General features: G+C 40.6%; 1 protein-coding gene across 3 annotated transcripts in view; it reads right to left on the minus strand.

The window, feature by feature from the left end:
* LOC124953041 overlaps positions 1 to 12,393 on the minus strand; it is a 79,315-nt gene that overhangs the window by 59,603 nt on the left and 7,319 nt on the right. The window lies entirely within an intron of this gene.

Here is a 12,393-nt window from a genome sequence, read left to right on the forward strand (position 1 = left end):
AGTAGTAGGAGGAGCAGCAGCAGCAGCAACAGCAACAGCAGTAGCAGTAGTAGCAGCAGCAACAGCAACAGTAGCAGTAGCGGCAGCGGCAACAACAGCAGCTGCAACCGTTAACGGTATTCTCTCTCTCTCTCTCTCTCTCTCTCTCTCTCTCTCTCTCTCTCTCTCTCGCTCGCCATCGATAGATAATTAATTTCTCTTGTCTCGAAAACAAGCGAAAGCGATATATATATATATATATATATATATATATATATAAAAAGAAAAAGAAGAAAAAAAAGAAAAAGAAAGAAAGAAATGATAAAAAAAAAGGCTTCATGTGTAATGGAATTAAAACGATGATTTTATATTGAAATCTTAATGTAAAGATATAGAAATGATGATTGTACCGAAAAAAAAAAATGATAAGAACATGAAATGGAGACGAAAAGGAAAGACGAACTCATCGTCGGCTCGAAAAGTAAGTCGATATTCCAAAGCGAATAACACGAAGCACCAATATTTACTAAACGCGCTCAATGCCCGATAAAAAAAACACGTCCTGCTATTAATGATGTTATGCTCTGCTAATAAAGGCTCGCGTGCTTCTGGTAAACTGGCTATCAACGAGGCAGAAAGAGAGAAAGAGAGAAAGAAAGAGAGAAAAAGAGAGAAAGAGAGAGAGAGAGAGAGAGAGAGAGAGAGAGAGAGAGAAAGTAGGAGAGAAACAAAGGGGGTGAGGAGAAAAACGTACCGGTCACCAATCGGCTCTTATCATCGTTTTAATTTTATCGTACTGATACAGACTATAAACCATCGATACTTTTTCGACTTAACTGAATCGTCCAATTTATTTTTTTTTTATTTTCGTTTTCCCCCCACCCTGCCTTTAATTTCATCCAAAAAATATCGAAACGAGTCGATACGAGCTACGATAAGATATTAACGAACCATCGTAAATTATAAAAGTAAATCGATAAAGAACCGATAATACGTGAAGTTCGAAAGATAAACGAATTCGCACGATTGCACGTGCCGCGTTCAATCGATGCTCGTTCTCTTCGATAAACTTCGATAATTCAGTTTTTCCGCTCGACGAAACGCGTCATGGGACTCTTTTCGTGTCGGCATAAAAGGACGATGAAACGCAGTGAGGGTTTCCGGTAAAAGGAAGAAGTAGCTGTCAGAAAAAGAGATGGAGAAGAAGGAGAAAAGTAGAAGGTGAAAGAGAGAAGGTGGAAGAGGTGGAGGCGACTGCGGTGAAACGAATAAATTACATCGAGGACATCTCATCTTTGCCGGTTTCTCTACCGGCGACGAGCTTTCTCGGTGTGACGATAACTTAAATTACAGGAGCGACGAAGTAGTTAAGAAAATTGCCAGCACTCGCCGGAATGTACGGAATCTCTTTTGCGGTAAAGCGAGTTAAACTCGCGCCTCTTTCCTTCCGTCGGGAGTATTTTTTTCTTTCTCTCTTTCTCCCTCTCCTCTCTCTCTCTCTCTCTCTCTCTCTCTTCTCTCTACCTCACTTTGTCTCTTTTTGACCAACAGGTCAATCGAGACACGTTGAGAGAGATAGGGAGAGGGAGAAAGAGAGAAAAAGAGAAAGAAAGAGAAAGAGAGAACTTCGGAGAAAGGCAAATGCGATGGCGGGCAAGATAGGGTAAACGAGCGCTCGGTTTTCCGCAAATTAATTTTCTCGTGCAAAGAAACTTGATCTCGTTGAAAACTACATCTCACTCTCTCACTCTCTCACTCTTTCTCACTCTGTCTTTCTCACGCGTCGACGCACTCGCGAAATTAGCCATTTTCCAATTAACAGACGGAAATCTATCGCTACGAAGAAAATATCTTTCCTCGTTCGCAACTTTGACAATAAACTCTTAGCTCTCTCTCTCTCTCTCTCTCTCTCTCTCTCTCTCTCTCTCTCTCTCTCTCTCTCTCTCTCTCTCTCAGCGCGATTACTGCTACTACTTCGTCGAATCGGTAAAATCACAGGGACTATTAACTTTACGGCACGATATCTCGGTATACGATTCTCGCGTACCAATAATACTTTTCTTTGCGGTATTATATCTCCTTCGTGTATTAAATAATTTCTTAGAAGGACTATAGTCACAAAAAAATACATGGCCTTAAATTATTTCGATTAAAATTCAATTATCTAGATATTTTACGAATTTACCTAATCATTTTGTAATTCCATTCGTTTTCAGGAACAGAGACATTTAATTATTCGTACATAACCAGTTTTTTTTTTTTCTTTTTTTCTTTCTAAACAATATAGAGAGAGGAAAAAAAAGAAAAGAAAGAAACAACCAAAGAAAAGATATCTTTCAAAGGACCAATGTCGTCAAGATGTCCTTGCTAAAGTACCTGGATAATAGTAAGGATGTCCAGCAGCGTGGGAGGGATGCAAGAGCGGATGTGGCGCCCGGAACTCCATCGTGCCACTTTTCTCACAGTCCACCTCCCTCTTTCAACGAGATCCTCCTCCCGAAGCTACAAGAAGAAGAAGAAGAAGAAAAAGAAGGTGCCACGAGGCTTGTTTTCCTTCGTGACCTCGAGGCGCATTTTTTTCACTCTTCTCGCGTAGTTCCTTTCTTCGATACGTCGCGTAGTACTATTTACGTCCACAACACACTTTTTTTCTTCTTACTCTCTCTTTCTCCCCCACTTCTCTCTCTCTCTCTCTCTCTCTTTCTTTCTCTCTCTCTCTCTCTCTTTTTCTGTTTCTCAAAGAAAACAAAATTTTCACGCTACTTCGATATATAAAACTTTCGTTTTAGTTCGTTACGCCGGACGTCCTTGAAGCTCAGAGAACTATCGTGTATTTCTCAGAAAGATTTTCCCATTCCTTTTGGTCTAGTTGCTTGGATGATTTACAATCTTCGACACCAAGAATGATACTACGTTACGTCTTTGACACATTGTCTAAATTCGAACTTCGACGTATGAAAAAGAAAAAGAAAAAGGAAAAGGAAAAGAAAAAGAAAAAGAAAAAAAGAAAAAAAAAAAAAAAAAAGAAAAGAAAATAGGAAAAAAAAGAAAAACAAAAAAAAAAAAAAAAAAGGAAAAAAGTGAGAAATAGAAATACAGGAAATAATGGAAAGAGGGGAAAGTTCGTAGAAAATTGTATGTGTTAGAATCTCTCTCGTAAAAACCAAGTAGACTGAGCAGGTAAAATCAGGTAGAGGAGTTGTTGGCGGGCTTATAGGGTATTTGGAGGGGGAGAGAGAGAGAGCCGATGCACTAATCACCACTTAATTGGCCGAGACCGACGCGGCAGGTCGCGGCATTACGGGCTAATTGACTGAACGCCTCGCTGGCTGCCGGCAACGAGAATATATATATTTTCACGCGCGAGACTGCGTAACGCTGGATTGCAAGGGTAAAACGTGCGACTCACGCGAAAATCGAGTAGGAGTAAGAGGAGAAGTAAAAGGAGAAGGAAAAATAAGAGAAGGAGAAGGAGAAGGAGAAATAGGAGGAGGAGAAGGAGGAGGAAGAGGAGGAGGAGGAGAAAAAAGAGTCGAGTTGGCCGTCGGGTCCTCTCGACGACGACGCCTACGCTTGCGCTTGCGCTTGCTTTACTCCGATACTCCTCGAAAAGTCTCGTGAATCCTCGAAAAAATCCATTCTCGACGAACGATCGTTGGTGTCACTTGTAGTTTATCGCCAGTCGCACTCGCGCACGCTTCTTTTATATCACGCGACCTCCCCCACTCTGTCTGTCTCAGTGTCTATCTCTCTTTATCTCTCTCTCTCTCTCTCTATATATATATATATCTCCTACTCGTAGGTACTTTCGTTCACGTTTCTTCAAATTTCTCGACGCACGACGATACGTCGTCGGCTGCGGCTCGTACGCGACTGAACCGAGCCGAACGGAGTTCGACGCGCTTCGTACGTCTCCGTACGGCCCTTACCCCCACTACCGAGCTACCCCGAGTACGTTTACCGTGCTTCGACCGAGATCGGCTAACGCGCGAACGAGCGAGACAGAAAGCGTACGATGAGGGGTAGAAGGAACAGAGGGGGAGGAGGGGGAGGAGTCTCCCTGACGCCGTTGTTGCTGCTACTACTGGGGTGATGCTGATGTTGATGTTGATGTTGATGCTGATGCTGATGCTGATGCCTCCAACTTGTCTTGTGCTTTCGCATTGACTGTGCCTTTCGAAGGAATAACCCGTCACAAGTTGTTACGCGCGTTCTTTCATAATCCATCCCTCCCCTCCATCCTTTCATTCCAACCTACCTCATATTCATTCGATTCGTACGTTATCATGCGCGTACGTATTACGAAACGCAATGTCCTATCCTTTTTTCTCACCCGTCCCCCCACCTTAGATTTTTTACAATGCATTACGCTTGGCAATATGATTCTATTCGGTTGACCTTTCGATGTTAATTTTATAAATGTCTTTTTTTTCTACAAGCTATTCATATAATCATTGAAAACAGTGTAGCAAAAAAAAAAAAAAAGAAAAAAAAAAAAAATTAAAAAAAAAAAAACAAAGCAGTATTGCCAATGGGTCAATTAATACAACCTAAAAGCACATTAGTCAACAGTTCCGGACAGAAAACTTTAATAAAAGTTTTATAAAAGTTTCTTATAAAAGTCGTAAATTCAAATGCAACTATATTGTAAATATTGTAATGTGAGAATTTCAAATAAAGAGGAATCGACATATTCCCTTGTTTTTTTTTTCTCAAGCTGAAATACGAAGGATTCTACTTCGAATTTGATATCCGGTATCGTGTTCCTCTCTTCCTTTTATATAACCATCCGTACTCTTGTAAGTGCGATACAGAATCAAAAGAGAGAGAGAGAGAGAGAGAGAGAGAGAGAGAGAGAGAGAGGGAAAAAAGTTGGTAGGGTGAGAGGAAGGAAGGAAGGAAGGAAGGAAGGAAGGAAAGGAGGTGCTGTCTCTGTCACTCCTTCAAAGCCATCTGGTGTCAAAGCGGCACGCGCTGTGCCAGAGGCAGAAACGAAACTGACGAGTCTTCTCCCTCCTATACCCTCATCCACCACCCCCTCAATTTCCTCTCTCAGCCTCTGCTATACCTACGAGTGGTAGTAGTCGAAATCCAGGCACTCCGTCGAACCTTGCTCGTGTCACAACGTAGTCATCAACGTTTCAGTCCCTGCTTCCTTCTATCCCACTCTACCTTCCCCCCTCCACCGGCATCCATTTTTTTCTTAAACCATAACCATAAAACTCGAAGGAAAAAGACGGAAACGAGGAGGGACAAGTCGAATGAACGTCTTCAATTTCTCTATCCTCTTATCTAACTTACTCTCCCCTCTTGTATCATCTAATAGCGCGATAAAGCGAATAGATGTTATTCGCGTATCATTCTTTGCCAATATCCTTAAACTCGAAGTCAAAGTACTCGTACAAATTCTAACGTAGAGCTCACGTTCTTTCTCGGTAATGTGTGGTTTTCAAATGGATGAGAGAGAGAGAGAGAGAGAGAGAGAGAGAGAGAGAGAGAGAGAGAGAGAGAGAAAGAGAGAGAGAGAGAGAGAGAAAGACGGAGATAAAGAAGAACATAGGAGAAAGAAGAAATCGAGCCGGGGAAAAGGACGTACGGATATACACGAAAGATGTAACGCACGCTTAATACGACGCTGAATCACGATGAAAATTGCAGTAGCAGCATGATCGAGGCGCTCGTAAAACTGTTATGATTGACCGATTCACCAATGATTAGCGCTTTACGGAAATCACGGTGCAACGCTCGTAAAGTTCATTATATGGTGAAGGAAGCCATAGGAATCGACCACTTTACTCCGAAGCCAAAGTTCACTTTATATACCGAGTCGTTGGTTCGCGTTTTCACGTTAACCCGAGCGCTTCTTTCCAAACTTTTGCGAGCGTCGAGAAAAGATAAGAAGTTGAAGAAACGAAGACAAAAAAAAAATACGAGTTAAGGCCATTATCGACAATTTTCTTATTATTGTTATTATTATGTAAGCCGTGTTACTCGAATATTACGACGAATGCCAGTCCGTTATCTTATCCTTATAATTTGACTTGGCCATTAAGTTTGCACGGTGTAACGGTCGTCCACACATTTATTATACCAACGAAGGTTATAATTTAGTCGTGGCGTTCGCTTCACGCAAATGAACGATTGTCTTCGGGGGCCTCGAAAAAGTGAGTGAGTGAGTGAGTGAGTAAGTGAATGTATGTGTGCATGTGTGTGAAAGAGAGAGAGAGAGAGAGAGAGAGAGGGAGAAACAGAAAGAGAGAAGGAGGGGAAGAAAGAGAAAGAGAGAGAGAGAGAGATTATAACGCAGCAAAGTTCTTATCATAAGCTTACCAGTATCTAGTATTTACGCTTTGTGCAATATTTCACGTTTGGCGTGGCAATTAATCGAGCTCGATGCATCGTTAAAGAAAACGAAGATACCCAGGAGCTATCGTACCGAAACGCGCCGGCGGTCCAATAAACTGACATGGAGAATAAAGTTTATCGTTAAGCCGATAACCACTCGTCTTTTTCTTCTCTCTTTTTCTCTCTTCTTCGTTTACGTTCGAAGATTAAAGCAAATAGCGGCTTCGCGTACCATAAAAGAAAATTGCTTTTTCTTGAATCGAACCTTTCCCGATAAACGGTACTCAGTTTCGATTCGACTGAACGAAACCAAAAGGATCGCCGATGTAACGCGAAAATGATCTTTGCGAAAAACTAGAGAAAATGGTAGGATGAGTCTCGTGACAAAATCCCGAACTTGAAAAGTCCATTTACCTGATGCAGATTCGTGTATATCGATCGGATAGCGATCGTCCTCCCTTTCTTTCTCTTTTTCTTTCTGCTTTTTGGAGAAATAAAATACGAGCAATGAGACGAGAAATCGTACATATCGATGAACGCCAAGTAAATACCGAATGTTTTAAATCGAGAATCTATTACGAAACTGGTTCTATCAGTTCTATTTGAACTCTTCGGGTTTTGAAATGAAATTCAATATTCCATTCTCGTGAACATAAGCGCACCTTAAAAAGAAATATACAAAAATTGATACAGAACAAAGATCGCATAAAATCAATAAAAAATGCTTAACATAAAATTCTCTCCCTCTCCCCCCCTCTCTCTCTCTCGTTCGAGCTATATATATAAAAAAAAACAAAAAGAAAAAAAAAAAGAAAAAGAAAAAGAAAGAGTGCCGATAGGACGCTAATATCATTCGCCGCCTTACTATTTACGCGATACGTGGCGCGCTTTTGTAAATCCTCAACGCGTGCTGCTAGAGGGAGACGTGGCGTGGTGTGAGGGGTTGCCGAGATACCAGAGAGTGAGAGTGAGACTGAGAGAGATAGTAAGCGCGAGTAAGAGGGTGAACAGCGAACAGTTAGGTTCAGAGAGACCAACAGGAGGCGGCTGTCTGTCGGGCAAAATCAATGCGTGCCGGCGACAGAGAACTTCCCCTCGTCCTCCCACCTACCCTCACTCTCAGACACCCTCTTTTCCTCGCGACTCACCCCTGTCTCGTTTCGTTCTCTCCTCTACGAACTTGCATGGGCCAACGAACAAACGGTCGGTACGCGTTCGAGTCTTCTCACCCCCGCTAGCCCACCAACTCTCTCGTGCCTTCAGGGGCTAATAAGCTGTATTATTTTTATCACGCTCGAGCGAGAGGGTAACTCCAGAGCATCTATCGGTAAGAACGATTTACGCTGGTGTGAATAAATACACGTATGCGTAATATTGTATGTGTTACTAAATTGAAGAATCTTCGATATCATCTCTATCGATCGATCGATCGATCGATCGGTTTTCATATTCTCAGAGGGCTTAATTTTATCGAAATTTCTAAACGCGACCGTTTTACTCTGATGTAGCCGATTACAAAGAGAGAGAGAGAGAGAGAGAGAGAGAGAGAGAGAGAGAGAGAGAGAGAGAGAGAGAGAGGGACGATGATAATGAGACTTGATTTTAGTTGAACGTTCAAAGCGTACGATGTTAATGTATCGTTTATGGCTTTTACGGCTCAATAAATTTTCCATTTCGAGGGTCGAAATTTTCGATGCAAAGCCACCTCCTCTCTCCAGGCTTTGCTCTATCTCATTCCTTCCATTTTTAGTTCCCGGCCAATTGTCCTCGTTCTTTTATAACGCATCCACGTTATTTCCATTATTTTCACCGGTATACGGAATTACCAGGACTCGCGAGATGCGTTTAATTATAGGAAAAAATGTCGGGGACAGTGCGAGCGTGATAATGAAATTTCTACGTCAACGGGCTCGAGAGTGGGGGAATAAATTTCAACCCGATTTTTCTCGCGACTCATCCAATCTCCATTAATAAAACTTGAAAATATCGATAAGCATTCGATGTACTTCGTATTTTGTATTTCATTAATTCCTTCGAGGGCTCATACTTTGTCCTTCGTGACGTTCACGGTCGCGGATCATCCGTTTCCTGCTGGAACGAACAGGGAGAAATAGGAACGCCTAGCTCCAAGTTCGTGTCCCGAGTGAAACGATCCATGGAGACGACCGCGAGGGATCCCTGTAAAAGCTACTACTCCGGAACGGCAGTCGGTGGTTAATTATTAACACGAAACCCAGCAACGGAGCTCACGACGACTACCTCTCTGTGTTTCGTGTTAAAGACACTGTACACCACTGCCTGGTTAGATGAACACCTTCCGTACACGAAATGCAAACATTACTGAGAGCAAAAAATTAGTAGGTATTTGTCATCGAAGGAGTCACATTTTTGCATCCATTAGTATCAATAAATTAAAATCAACGTGAACTTGAAGTCGAAGAAAAAAAATGGCAAAAAAAAAAAAAAAAGAAAAAAAAAAAAGAAACGAGAAAAAAGGAAAAAAAAAAGAAAAGAAAAAGAGAAAAAAGAACAAATTATTTTTACCAATGGCTAAATTCGTTTTAAGAACAAATTTCTGTCTTCACAAAATCCATTAAAATAAGATTACTCGGTCACCGAATAAATGCTTCTTGAAAGTTAGCGTGTCTCAGGGACGATCGAGAGCCTGAAGGATAGGAGGACTTGAAATCGAACGAGAATTTACGTCGAAATCGAGCCTTTTGGCAGTGTGCCTGGAAAGGAAGAGTAAACGCGAAGATGGTACAAGAGACGACGTTATCAGAGAGAAAAGAGATGGAAGGGGAAAAGAGAGAGAAAGAGAGAGAGAGAGAGAGAGAGAGAGAGAGAGAGAGAGAGAAGCAGAAGCAACCCCTTCCCTTATGTCACCCCAATAGGAAGCTTCAAACGAGGGTAGAAGGAGCGAGCTAGGCACTCGATGACGTTGATATCGATTCCTAAGGGAGGAGTAAAGCGACGACTACTCTACTAGCTGCTGCTACTTTAACCTCTCTCTACTCAGAACATATAGGAGCGAGAGAGTGAGAGAGAATGACAGAGTGAGTGAGTGAGAGAGAGAGAAAGAGAGAGACAGAAACGATATCCCACTCGTAGGGGTGCCATAAAAGGAGGGTCGGCCGACGAGAATCCGCGGAGTTGGCTCGCTAATTCGAATTTAGGCGTCGGCCGGGGTTGGCAAGTGGGCGCAATGCGGTGTCACGCTGCGGGTGCCTCCAACCCCCTTCATCTCTCGACACCCTCTTCTCTTCTCTCCACTTCTCTTCTCTCCTCCTCCTCCTCTCAACCCTCGTTTCAACGTGTCCCGTACTTCCCTCCAAGAGCTTTCCTACCCACCCTCTCACGTCCTAAGCTGCCAGTATAGCGGTTCGATCCTCCCGCTTAAACCCTCTGCTAAGTCTCTTCGACACCTTCGACATCGCTTTCTACCTCTCTCAGAGTCGAACCGATTGACCCTGATCAACCTCCTGATCTCGATCCTTCGTTTTACTTCTCTCGCCTCCCTTCCCTTCCTTCTTCATCTATCTCTATATATATACATATTTTTTTTTTATCATGATTTTGCACGAACGATAGATTGTCAGGATTTATCATATCATCATGAAATATCTAATGAAAGAGATTAGATTATTTATTATAGAAGAAACATCTGATTGCATTCCCTTTTCTTACGAGACGAATGAGGAAGTAATTCGATCGAATAATGAAAGAAACTCGATGCTATATCTCCGAAAGAAATTGAACTAACTGTGCAAATTACTTGGAAATCTCGTTGAAAAAAAAAAAAGAAAAAAAAAAAAATGACAAAAATTAATAAATGAGAAAGATAAACGTAGCTAGTTTGTAAATCGTTTTCTAGAAGGGAATAGATCGAGATATATATATATATATATATATATATATATATATATATATATTGATTATCTTGCTCTTTCCTTCGAAAGCGAGTCCAGTATATCTCCTGGCGCGTGTAATCCTGTTTCCATGAGCTTACGAAAGAGAGAGATAGTCGAACGCGACTTAAGCGTCCCAGGAGAGAATCATGGATAAGTCCCAGTGTAAGCGCCACGAATTTACGCAAGCAGAGAGTTCTCTTCTGTATATTAAAACGATGGAATATCACGGAGGGTGGTTTAATGGCACCACCTGGAATTCGTTATAAAACAAAACTAAAAATCTCTATTATTTTAGAATAATCAAGAAAAAAATAAAAAAATAAAAAAATAAAAAAATAAAAAAATAAAAAAATAAATAAATAAATGAAATGAAATAAAATAAAATCAGAAAGAATGAATTTTTTCTTGGTACTTGAGCACAAAAAATATGTGACTTCTAATCTCTGCTATACTAAACGATCATAGTGATACATGAGAACGAAATAAAAATAGTCCTTCGTCATGGTGAATCTTTGCCAACCTATTTTGGATCTCCCTCGGAAATGACTCGACTATTAATAAACGGGCTTCAAAAGCAAATGTTGTTTTATGACTCGAAATGCCGGATTCGCACGATGCACACACGCAAGCTGAAGTAAGAAGCTTGCAACGATACGTTGCAGAGTATTTCGCTCGCCGATAAGCCAAGGGGAGGAAATAAAAAAATAAAGAAAAAAATAGAAAGAAAGAAAAAAAAAAAAAAAAGAAGAAAGAAAAATAAATAAATAAAAGAAAAGAAAAAAAGCAAGGAAACTCCAAACGTTACGGAATAACCACCAACGGAACCAGACGCCACTCACGATGCCTTCGGATTTGTTTTCTTAAGAAATATATATATATATATATATATATATATATATATATATATATATATATATATATATATGTATGCACGAACTCGTCGGATAAAACTAGAGTTATCCTTAACGGCCTTGACGTGTTTCGGAGAAACATCCGCTTGTAATTTCTTCCTTTTTATCTTTATCACGCTCAAAAAATGAAAGGTTGAATTGATCATGTAAAAGAAAATAACTTTTTTCAGAGTTCTTGGTAATTCTCCTTAAAAAAAAAAAAAAAAAAAAAAAGAAGAAAAAAAAAAAAGACAAAAGAAAAAGAAAAAAGTATCTAACTTCGAGTGGTAATAAATAACGTCGTAATTTTTCTATTAAAGATTAAATTATTTAGGTTTTACCATATAATAAAATATCGTATAGATTATACTTCAGGATAGAGAAAATCATACAAATAGTTGCAACTCGAGAGCAAAACGATTGGAAACAAAGAACCCTTGTAAAAGCTTAATGAGATCCCAATATCTTCCACAATCCTGGGATACTCTTACAATCTTATCCTCGATAAAGATATCTCCTGTCCGATCCATTTGGTCTAATGCTACGGAAATGTTAGACCCCCAAGAGATGAATCACGTATTATCCCAATCTCCTAATATCGATTTTATCCATCGTTAAAAAATAAATATCTTTAGCCTGAAGCAAACACGGAATGATGTATAATGCATTGAAAAATATACTTACTTCATTTACATTAGCATGAGAAACGCGTATTGGCTCATCTTACTAGCGATGCTATCAGCAAACCGATCGGCGAAGCGACCAACAAACAAACTCAAAGAACGATCATAACCTCGAGCGAAAAAGAATGTTTTCTCGTTAGGTAAGGAACATGAAAATAAGGAGAAAAAGAGAAGAAGAAGATGAAGAGAGAAAGAGAAAAAGAAAGAAAGAGAGAGAGAGAGAGAGATTGCGGGTATGAGCTAAGGGGTGAGGTAAGCAAAAGGAAAGATAAAAAAGAAGAAAATAGAAAGGAAAGAAGGTAAAAAGAGGTAGTGAATTCACTCGAACGCAAACCATCAGGCCCTCCTCCTGGATGGCTCTCGACCGTCAGTATCCTTTTGTCTGTCGGATTTTTAAGAGCTTCACTCACGTCTCATCCACTCACCCTCTGTCTCGTTCTCTACCTCTTACCCTCGGCCTCGTCCATATAACTTTCTACGAGTACGTATCTATAGAGTTACACAGGTATATGTATACATATACATATGTACGCTTACAACCCTCTTAAGCGCGAAACCAAGAGAAGAACGAGAACGAGGAGAGAG

This window comes from Vespa velutina, chromosome 11, assembly GCF_912470025.1.
Source record: "Vespa velutina chromosome 11, iVesVel2.1, whole genome shotgun sequence".
NCBI classification, from domain to species: domain Eukaryota; kingdom Metazoa; phylum Arthropoda; class Insecta; order Hymenoptera; family Vespidae; genus Vespa; species Vespa velutina.